Below are 10,186 nucleotides of genomic sequence, written 5' to 3' on the forward strand. Positions count from 1 at the left end.
CAGCAAAGGACCGGCCCGTGGTCCTCTGCCAGCGAAAATGGAGCATGTGGCCCTCCCGAGCTCCGTTTTCACTGGCAGAAGGTTGCAGGAGGCCATTGCAGCTGAAAACAGAGCTCAGGAGGGTTGCACGCGGTCCTCCCGAGTTCCGTTGTTGCTGTTTGCCGTTTTCTTGGGCCACCCCAAGAACCCCTGACATGAGTGACTATGAGCTGGCCATGCCCCCCTCACTCCCCCCCGGGTCAAACGTAACCCTGATGCAGCCCTCAATTAAATCAAATTTGATGCTCCTGATCTACAGTTTAGATCCTGACCTTCTAAAGTTTAGAAGGTCAGGAGAGCATCGAAATAAGGACTTCATTGTATCTGCGACTACGTATCTGGAGGTTTGTCTTGCTTTTGTTTTGATATTGAAACGCATAACGGATTATAATTCCATTTCCCTAGGTTTCCTTAAGATCACAGGAAATCCCCCCCACCCCCCAATCAAGAGAGGCTTTGAAGGCCATAAGGAAGTGCCTCTTGGATTCCTAAGACGTATCCCAAGGTCTTGCATTAGATTTAAAAGAAGCTTAAAAGATGCCGAGTAAATAACTAGTTTGCAATCTGGCAAGCAGCTTTAGTGGTAAGATGCTAACAGAGATAAGCAGATTAAAAACTCTATAAAAAGATTGAATATAGCGCTAATGGTAGTGTCCAGTTGGGCTGCTTAACTATGAAACGTTGACTGAGCTATTCAACATCTCTCCATCTATTCCACCTTCTTAAAGAATAAGGCAGCATTTGAATTATGAACAGAGACACAAATACATCCAATTCTCCGACTGTATTTTAGCCATTTTCTGTGTTTACATGCCCACTTACAACTGCAAACTTGCAATGGGCAAACGCCAGTCAGTGTCCATTATCTTTTGCAGTGATCCTATCCTAATCCAGATATTGCATGTTCAAGGTTTGTCTTTATGTTAGGAGCCTATATACTGCATGCCAAAACACATTTGTTTGTTCCATTGTTTGCATAACCAACCATGCAAAGGATATTTCAGCTTTTATTTTATTTCTATATTTTATTTCTACTTAAGTACCTACAGTTTATTCTAGACAGTTAAAGGGTAAAATGTATTTTAATATTTGTCAATGGAACCTGATGCACTAAAGCGGGGGTGTCAAACTCGATTTCATTGAGGGCCACATCAGGATGGTGTTTGGGGGGCTGGGGTGGGTGTGGCCAGGTAGGCATGGGCAGCTGGATGTCATTCGGGTCGGGTGTACCTGTGGTGGCCAAGTGCTAAGGCAGGACTTGCCTCAGACTGTCTCTTCCTCTCATTATAATCTTTCTCCCTCCCTCTCTCCCTTCCTTTTCTTCTTTTCCCTTCCCTCTTCATTCTCCTTTCTTCTTCCCCTCTTTCCTTCTTTTTCCTTCCTTGCTCTCTTCCCATCTTTCCTTCTTTTTCTTTGTCTTTCCTCCTTCCCTTTCTCCTTTCTCGTCCTTTCTTGCATGCTCAAATGCAAAAGGGGAAACATTTCTTCTTTTGCTTTATTTTTAATGTGTTTTGCTAGCCCTCTGCCAGCGAAAACGGAGCTGGGGGCAGGGGGCACAAAGAGCCCTCCCAAGCTCCGTTTTAGCAGGCAGAGGCACCGTGGGCTGGTCCTTCCCTGTTTCTAGGATGGCCCTGCGGACCAAATCTAAGTACCCTGCGGGCCAGATCTGGATCCATGGGCCTTGAGTTTGACACCCTTGCACTATAGTTTTCTTTTTAAAAGTATCTGACACTTTGGTGGTTGTCACCAGATGTCTCTTTTCACATTCCCACATGGTTGCTTATATATACAGAAATAGAAGCTGGAGAGAAGAGGTGTGATATACATACACAGCTTCAACTGATCTGCACTGAGAAACAGCTGGGAAGTAATTGCTGCCCTTTGCTTATTGGCCTTAGCCTTGAACTATATTGCTGTTGTTTAGAGTGGAAGAGATAAACACAGTTTATCACAGCATATTATTGTGATTATCCTTAAAATAATGTTGGAAGAAATGTCCTTCTGGGTTCGGCTCCAAGTGGGGAAAAAGACACTGGAGACATGGAGGCTGCTTGGAAATATGGTTTTAATGGTGGACAGGACCACATGGCTTGAGTCCTGAACAGAAAAAGTGATCACATGCTTCAGTGTTGGTGGAGAAGAAGAGAAGGGAAGAGAGAAAAGAGAAGGGAAGAGAAGAGAGTGAAGAAGGGCTTGCAGGGCTTTTTATAATCTGTTCTGCCCCACCTATCTGTTTCCTGTTCCTGTGTAAGAAATGTATTCTGATTGGTTGCCAGACTCCCATGGGCCCGTGCAAGGGCAACCCTCTAGGCTGAGTTTTGAATCCAGGTTTGATTGAGTTCAGATGCCATGTGGTCAGTTGAGTAAAGGGCAATATTATCCTGCCTTAATCCCATCACTCTAGAGCTGAAGAGGAGAACTCTTTATTATGTAAAGTGGACTAGCTTGGCCTTCTTAATGGCCCATTGACAAAGTGGGGATGGGCAGGAAGCTGCAGGAATTTACTTTGTGTTTAAAATGTGTTTCTCCCTTTTTCACATCCAGGAAAATATAATATTCTGCTTTTTCAATATTTCCTAGGTTATTTCATTTTTCTGGGAGAGGGTTGGGTGATAACTTCCTACAATAACAACACTAGATCACTATTAGCCCAATATTTTCACTATACATTTTGTTTACTTCATAGCAAAGTTTTAAAATGATAGTTGCATTTTTAAAATTTTTGCCTTGTTCTTCTATTTTTTTTAAAAAAATATGAATTGTGAATAGTCCTGGAATTTGAGTAAGCAGATATCCTATTTTACAGACAACTATCTGCCTCCTATCCTTCACTAGATTATTCCATTGGTAAGCAGCTCACACTGTTCACGCATCCCTTGAGGTCAGAAGGAGCGAAGGTTAGGCGAAAAAAGAGAACAAGTGGGAACAGCATAACCTAGTTTCCTCCCTCTGTGATTAATTTTATATCTCCTATAATAGTCAATATCTAAACGATAGCATCATAAATTATCCCAGTTTTCATTTCCAAGATTAGATTAAAACATGTATGGACGGTAGTGGGGTTCCGTAGACAGAACTAAAAGAAGAAAAATGTAACATGGAAAGTTACTATCAAACGTAAATGCCTGCAAAGCTTTTCCGAATGGGCCTCTTGACAGACCTTTGGACATTTTACAATTTAGGCCAGGGGTGTCCAAACTTGGGAACTTTAAGACTTGTGGACTTCAACTCCCAGAATTCCCCAGCCTGGCTGGGGAATTCTGGGAGTTGAAGTCCACAAGTCTTAAAGTTCCCAAGTTTGGACACACCTGATTTAGGCTGATTCCCCAATTTGACTTGGATGAACATAGATTATAGTCCTTGGCTTGACAAGATTGCAATCTTCATTACAGAGAGGGGAAGCTGTACCCAACAGTTGATTCAGTGGTAAAATCTAATGTTTTTTGCCACTGGTTCTGTGGGTGTGGTTGAGTGGGTGGGGGGGTCATGTGACTGGGTGGGTGTGGCCAACTTTTTTTCCACTTTTTAAAGTATTTTTTCCTGCCGGTTCGGGCGAATGGGCAGGAAAACATGCTTTAAAAAGTGGGGGAAAAAAGAGCTTCTGTCGATTGCGCAGCTCAGCTCGATCGTTGTAAACTTCCCCCACTGCTTTTTAAAGCATTTTTTTCCTGCCTAATCGCCCAAACCGGCAGGAAAAAATATGCTTTAAAAAGTGGGGAAAAAAAATCTTCCGACAATCACACAGCTGACAGCTGAGCCGCGCGATCCTTGGAAGCTTTTTTTTTTACTACTGGTTTGCAGAACTAATGACAATCATCCCTACTGGTTCAGCCGAACCGGGCCGAACCGGGAGGATTTCACCCCTGAGTTGATTGCTCATTGCTCATTCAAGGCTGCAAAGCATTTTGATAGTCTTGGGAGTTTAAACTGGAGTTGTTTTCTATTCACTCTTCCAAATTAAGGAATACCTGGCATGTGTTTGATGTCTTTCAAGAAGACTTTTAAAAAATCTTTACCTAAATGGCAACCTCTGACCTGGAAAACATCTATGTCAAGCCTTATGTCATCTTTGTCCATTTTCCCTTTCCCTTCCCTGTTCGACTGGAAGTATTGAATATCTTTGCTCCTTCTGGACCCTCCATTCTATACAGTCCAATCCTGTGCCTTCCTAACTAGTAGCTGCAGAAAGACTTGATTCTTTAAAAAAAATAAGTTTATTTATTTATTTACAAACATATCAATGTGTGAACAGGGTGGCACCTGGGTATCATACATTTCAATACAAGTAAAACTAATAGAATTAGGCATAGTGATTATTTTCAACCAACTTATATATTTCTAGTAGTAATACATATTTGTATTAGGTTGCAGTCTGTCATTATTCAATTATTCCATGTTTTCTCTTATTATTTCTCTTATTTTATTATATAAAAGTGTATACACTAATATTCCCCTTTTCTTTTATTTCTGTCTCTTATTCTAACTTTTAATCATGTCACCCTTTATTAAAAGACATTTTCTTTCTAGTCCTAAACTAGACCTAACTTCTAGTCATGTCACCTACCTAAAAAAAGGAAAGGAGAGAGAGAGGAAAATCAAAGCAAATCAGAACAACAAAAAAGATAAATCATCTATCCATCATCTCTTGCCTGCTTCAATACTTTAATTGCTATACTTTTTTTTATACCTGCCTCCCATATTCCTCTCAAGAATCTTTATCTCATGTGCTGGCTGAGGAATTCTGGGAGTTGAAGTCCAGAAGTCATAACTTTGCAAAGGTTGGAGACCCCTGATCTAGATGTTGTGGACTTTAAAAATGCTTTAGTTCTTTTTGCTTAGGCAATGGAACCTGCATATGTTTGCCAAGGTCACTAAATTTGGATCCAACAGCTGAAACGATTGGATGGGCAATAGAAACTTGGTAGAAAACCAGTTGTGATCTCTAAGATGATGGAGAACCTTGCTGATGGAGACCCTCAGTACAGCACTGGCAGAGAGCCTAATTGATCCTTAAGGAGTCATTGAGTGCCCTGAAGTTTCTAGAAGCACGGGAAGTCTTTGGAACTGGGGGAAGGGGAAGGGCAGGAGAACTTGACAGCAGAGGAAAATATAAGTAGGTGGCCTTACATAGCAACAACTCAGTGGAAGACTGAACCAAAATACTATATTCTAATCTGGGTATGAGTACAAAATCAGGCTGATTGTCTTGCTGGTAATTTGCATAGAAGTAATGCTTTCAGGGCATTTCTTGCCTCAGTTTCTCCATCTAATCTTGGAAGGCAGATGGAATTTAACATCTAGTAGCTGAACTTTCCAACAATATGATGTGAGTTTATTTGTTTGCTTATATTACATACTGTAGTTCTTAACTACCCATCTCCCTTGTTGTTTGAGCCTCTGTCAGAAACCTGATGATTGGGCTAATCCTGATTCTTCCTTCTTGCTTTCCATCTTGTTTAAAAGAAGTGTGAACTTTCCCCCCTGACAGTTCGTTTAACTATGTTTGTTGGTTTATTGTAATATGACTTATTAAAATACTACCTTTCCTGGTCATTGAAAGTTATAAGTTATTCAGAAGCTAGCTGCACATAACTGTTCTGACCTAGCTAGTTCCCAAAAGCACGAAGCAAACTCCTGGTCTCGATAAAAAACCCTTTTATTAATTTACTGTGAATTCTGCTCATTCACATCCAGCAAAGTCTTTCAAGGGAGGATTTACAGTCACAGACCTTATCTGGCTTGGAGAGCTGACAGGCCGATATCTGCAAAACTTGGCAAGGAGTCTTGGAGAGTCACAAACCAATTAAGCGAACTAATTGTCTCCTGCAAACTCCACTTCCCTTTTGCTCCTCTTTTATTTCCTCTGGGAGGGGCCATTCATCGTCCACTTGTGGCCTTACTCCCAAGTTGACCCCTGTTCTTTAGCTGTTCCCTTTGTCCGACAACTCTGCAGATGTGCACATTAGAAACAGGCTCCAGCTGTTCGTCTACCTCACTGATGTCTGATTCTGAAGGCAGCTGGTTTCAATACAATCGCAGAGCAGCAATTTTGAAATAATTATGGAAAAGTGCTTTGAAAAATGTGTGAGAGCATAATCATAGCAACCGTTGGCAATCTTTTAAAGCGCCTAACAAAACAATCCTCCGAAGTTAATCTCTGAGTGATACTTGGAAGGCAGCTGACCATCTGACTAACTAATAAGAGCACAATTGCCATTTCTTGGCGGGGGTGTATCTGTTGAAAGCTGGCCCACCCTTGCTAATCTGTGAGTCTGTACTATATCTTCAAAACATAGTAAATATTACAAAAACCCCTTTCTGCCATCAGAATGTAGGCTCTTTCTAAGAATTTCAGGTCAAAACACTTTGACACAACCAGTTTGAAGCCTGGAGCATAATTGACATCCTGGTAAACTCTCGCCTGCCATTTATGATGATTAGTAAGTTCTTTCATTTCAGCGTATTACGTCTGCAATGATGTAGATCTCCTATTTAGAGATAATATGTGTTTATCAAGAAAGGAGCTGCCAGGGTCTGGAAAGGTTTATATGAGTAAAATAAACACAAAGTGCTAGCAAACGAAATGTTACTGAAATGCTCTTATTTGCTTTCTGTATCGAATTTTTAATTTCATTTCCCCATTTCGTAAGGGAAAAACCAATATCAGCAGGATAGTGAAGAGGAATAGGAAATCCCAGAACATTCTGCACTATTCCTGATATCTAATCTTTGCATCTTCCTCTTCTTCCCCCTCCTCTCACAGAGTGAAATGTTGGTACCAATCAAATATGACACAATAGTATAAATTAGTCTGCTTTTTAAAATCCTTTCACCTGGTAGTTGTTATAAAGGTGGGCTGAGCCACCAGGTAATTTCTAGTTTGCTACCATGATCCAGGACATCAGAGGTGGAGCATTTTGATTAACAAAGCAATAACTACTCTTCTTAAATAGCTAACTAAATTTATTCTTGTTACTGATCGGCATTAGGCTTCCCAAACAGGCTGAATTTCATTTAACTTTCACATTCTGTAAAATAAATTAGAGCCAGAATTAAAAGAAATAGAAAGGGACAACCTGTCTAATATCATGCAGTCATGCAATCAGTAAGACCTGACAATCTCTGTCCAAGTGTTCTGATCCGGCTCCCAAACACAATAAAATTGTTGTAGTTAAATAAATTATTCCTTTATTAGGAACGCCAGCAGCCCCGGCAAAAAGTCTCTCTCTCTCACACACACAGCAGGCTAACAAATCTGTCCGGCAGGGAGATGAATAGTTGTCTGCCACACCTATTCATCTCCCCCTACCTTTTATTCCCGGAGCTAGGGTGGGGCTTTGCTAGCAGCGGTGGCTCTTCCATCCCAAGGATTGGCCCATAGATTTCCACTGCTCTCCTCTCCTCTGCCTTCTGCACATCTGCATGACAGGCGCTGTTCCTCATCTTCCCGATCAGCCACCTCCAGACCTGGGAGCTGTTGGGTCTCCATCTGTGGGCTGATGGATGGCCCAGGCTCTGCTTCTGTCTCTCTCTCTCTCTCTCTCTCTCTCTCTCCCCCCCCCCCTCTCTCTGACAGCTCCATTTCCTCTTCACCCTTGGAGCTCTCAGGTTGCCTTGGTGCTAGCCCTGATTCCTACACCTCCTCTTCATCTGGTTCGGCCAATAGGCTATAACACCAAGTGTGTATACTGGATTATCTCCAGTTATACATTCTGAAAGAAGCTGAAACCTAAAAAATAATGCACCAAAATAACAAATAACTTAGGATGACTGTACGAGACTTTATTGTGAGAATTTCCTTCACTTGTAAAATTGCACTGTTGCAAATGTACCCTTTATCTTTCTTCACTGGAAACTTGGAACGAGAGTTTGCCAGGGAGATTTGAAATTGTCTCCCTTATTAATTCATAAGAGCGTCCTTCCTATTGTGACAGAAGTTACTTCTTATAACAGAAACTACCTTAATTTACAGAAGCATATAAATACAGATTCAAGAGGTTCCTTGCTTAGCAACTGCCTTATACTGTGACTATTCTCAGTCATGATAGTATCATTTTACAGGTGGGGGATATTGAGTTGGAGAAGGAAGCGATTAAGAATGAACCATAGTGTCAGATCCCTAAAGTGATACTGCCATACAAGTGGGGGATTGAAGGGAAACACAATGTATTTCTTTCCTCTTACCTTTGACAACTGCTATTTTATAACCTTTATCTTGGCACCTGAGTGCCTTGAGATTTACTCACCTTTCGGCGAGATATATATTAGGGGGGAGGGCCATGTGGGCTGTTTTACTCTAAAAGCCGGCGGAAGATGTCCCTGGGAATGCTGGCTTTTCTAAGTTCTCAGAAAGGCCATTACAACAACATCTCCACACCTGTGGATTGGCTGAATCCACATCAAACTGGAGGGAGGAGATTTTAATGCCTTATTTCTAACTGTATTGCCTGAGGGGATTCAGAGTCTGCTTTACTTTGTTCCGCTATCACTTCTACTCAATAAAAGGTTCCTTTTGAAATACTTCATTTCAAGAGTTTTACTTTCTTGAGCAGGAAGGAGAGGCAGGACCTTACACATACAGTCAAATTCACGCTTGCATAGAATTTGTTTTTTGTACATATTTTTAAACAATGGTGTTAAATATTGTGGTTCTCAAACAATATGGCTGGTAAGTGGCACTTTTCCAGAGTCGCGAACACACCGCTGTGCTTCTTGATAAAATATCACAATGAATGTATGGGCCATAAATAATGAACCCAATAACTTGTGAACATTTGTATTGAGCTCTGAGTGAACACAGCTTGATTTTAGATTGCAAGTAGGAACAGATCAAGACAACACGTAATCATATTCCTTGTGCAAGAATTTATTTTTCCTTTAGGGCAAACTAATTTGGCAGAGCAGGTGACAGAAGTAAAATATCAATTAAGTGGAAAAGAGACTGACAAAGTGTTAATTGTCTCACAAAAGTTTGAAACTGCATAATGTACGGCAAAGTGTGATTTGAAAAGTTTAAATAAGGAGAGTTAGTGATAATCATCAGATCTTACTTATTAAGACTTTAAAGAGTCTTCTACCCAAAACAGAAAAAGTTGCTACAACCAATCCATATACCACATGGGAAAATAGATTTGTAATAATAACTACCTTCAATTTTAACCTATATAAACCTATTTTCAAAATGGTTACTGAACTGATTCTCTGGCTGGAATATCCCCAAATCTTAAGAAAAATAAGACAGTGATATACATAATTGTGTTGGATTTGCAAGTTACCCTAAAGTTAATGTGATTTATTTGATTTGGTTTGACCTGTTGTGAAAACCAAGTCATTCTTTTTTGGAAACCATGTTTTCTGGCTTAGCATGTATATCAATCTGGCCAGTTGTGGGCTGCTTCTTTTTATCTTTCTTGCGTACACACAATCATAAATCATATTTTTAGGTAACTGCAACTTCTGGTTTAATTAATCCTGTTGGCTGCAACTTAGGGAAAATCATAACAAAAGTGAAATATTTTGATACGACACACTAATATATATTCAGTATTAAACAACCGCAACAACAACATGTAACGTGAATATTTTCTACTCCTTCGCAAATTTTGATCTCAATTTTGCTCATCCGGCAAATCCAGTGTGTGATCTTTAACTCCAGTCCTCCTTGGAATAGTGAAGGTTTTTATACATCCTATCAGGAGAGAACAAAATTGGAGAAGGCTGATATTAGAAATGTAGGATCTTTAATGATGAGAAGGAAGACTTCATATTTTGTATTGGCATGATTTCGAAATCGTAAAGGTGGCTACCAGTATGAAAAGGTTGTCTTTGACAAGAAAGAATAGAGATTGAAAGAACAGCGGTTTTGGTGTAGGAGCTGGCCTAGAAAACAGGAGTCTAGTTTTGCCTGACGCATGAAAGCCAACTAGATGACTTTAAGCCAGTCAGCCCAGCTCACCTCGCAAGGTATTGTGGAGAAAATAGGAGGACGAAGGAGTATTATATATGTTCATTGCCTTGAGTTATTTATAAAAATAGTAAAGGTGTGACAAGGTAAAGGTTCCCCTTGCACATATGTGCTAGTGGTTCCAGACTCTAGGGGACGGTGCTCATCTACGTTTCATGTGGTCATGTGGCCGGCATGACTAAA

Source organism: Natrix helvetica (assembly GCF_964273705.1).
Source record: "Natrix helvetica genome assembly, chromosome: 7".
Taxonomy (NCBI): domain Eukaryota; kingdom Metazoa; phylum Chordata; class Lepidosauria; order Squamata; family Natricidae; genus Natrix; species Natrix helvetica.